This window comes from Muscardinus avellanarius, assembly GCF_963383645.1.
Source record: "Muscardinus avellanarius genome assembly, chromosome: 8".
Taxonomy (NCBI): Eukaryota; Metazoa; Chordata; class Mammalia; order Rodentia; family Gliridae; genus Muscardinus; species Muscardinus avellanarius.
In genome coordinates, this window is record NC_137794.1 from 81862719 (window position 1) to 81864350 (window position 1632).

The following is a 1632-nucleotide window of genomic DNA, read 5'->3' on the forward strand; positions in this document are numbered from 1 at the left end:
CTAGAATGGAAGGATAGGAGAGGAAGAAAGCTGAGGTTGTTCAATGGAGGAGCTACATTCGGATATGTGTAATAGTATAAATATAATATGGTTAACCTGGACAGTCTTTATTGGGAGGGGGAAAGGAGAATGGGGGGGAGAGGGCATGAAGCACAATCTAGATGTACACCATTTTCAGTATGCTCCACAGATAAATAAAATAAAATATGGAAAAAAATGTCACAAGCTGAAAAGGACAGTGAGATTTATTTTTTTAATATTAATTTGGATTCTCCACCATTAGATCAAAATCATTATTCTTTCTGACAGGCAATCTCAACAAACACTACCACTGGCCCCACAGGTTTGGACGAAAATGCTTCCCTTGTGGCTCTATACTCTAATACCAACCTGGTTCTAGTTTCAGAAGCAAACTCTTGCCTTGGTCACATGATGTCTTGCCCCAGCATGTCTAGCGGGTTTGGATCTTCAATGCCACCACTCACCAGAGAGGTGAGTAGCTCTCCACTCCATTTAAATCTGTTATCTAAATTACTTCTTTATGGTGGGCAGAGCGGCACATACCTGTAATCCCGGTAATTGGGAGGCTAAAATAAGAGCACTGCAGGTTTGAGGACAGCCTCAGTAACCTAGCAAGATCTAGTTTCAAAAATAAAAAATGGGCTGGGTATGTAGCTCAGAGGTAGAATGCCCTTGGGTTCAATCCTAAGTACCCACCCCCAATAAAACTTTTTTTTTTTTTTTTGCCACACATCTGCCTTTATTGTGAGCAGGAGGTGGGACGCTTCTAACAACAGTAAAAAATTAATTTACAAAAGCAGGGACTCCGTGAAACTGCCTGGTGGGTACCCTCATACGTAGATGCCGACCCAGAGCAGGAGGAAGAGAACTCGCCCATGAAGAGCGAGGCCACCAAGGAGATGAGGAGATCTTTGTAGATATCCCGTGTGTACTTGGTGGAGGTGACCTCATAGACAAAGAACCAGGCGGTGAAGAACATGCCAATGGCCAGAAGCACCACGGTCAGGTGGGGGAAGACAGCCGGGTTGACTGAGCTGGTGTACCTGCTCATGGCCTCGAGCTCCTAGAGGAGGCACAGGATTAGAGCCATCAAAGAACCTGATTCCCCTGGGGAGACTCTGGAGCAGCCTTGTGCCGCTGTGACTGCTAGAGGCCCTAGAGCCATTTTGCCGGGCACTGGGACAGCCGCTGCTCAGCCACCGGAAGACCAATAAAACATTTTTAAAAGTTACTTTCAACTTAAAAGAAAGTGGAAGAGATGAAACTTGATGGAAGTAAGACCTCTCTAGGAATGCTCTTAACCTCAGCTTTTAATCAGCCTTTAGCTGATATAGGAAACTGCCTTCCTAAATACAATCTTCCCTGAGGCATGAGGTTAAACCAGAAGCTTCTGGTCTAGCACTCAAAACACATGTTGCCTGAAGGGCTGGACCAGTGATATGGCTCCAGTAGCCTCTGCAAGTGAGTCCGTGCCAACCACAGTCAACGACAGACACAGAGTGTCCAGCACCGTTCTTGGGTCCTTCTTCCTCCAGGTCTTCATGAGCAGGATCCATGCCAGGGCAGCAGCCCACACTTCTGCTGGAGGATGGCTGCAGTACTTTTCAGGAC

The 1632-nt window shown here is 46.4% G+C and overlaps 1 pseudogene across 1 annotated transcript; it reads right to left on the reverse strand.

Annotated features, from left to right (window-relative positions):
* Positions 1-851: 851 nt before the first annotated feature.
* Positions 852-1072, reverse strand: LOC308265801 (dolichyl-diphosphooligosaccharide--protein glycosyltransferase subunit TMEM258-like; annotated as a pseudogene). The gene has a single exon. The product of its transcript is annotated as a dolichyl-diphosphooligosaccharide--protein glycosyltransferase subunit TMEM258-like (transcript).
* Positions 1073-1632: the final 560 nt, after the last annotated feature.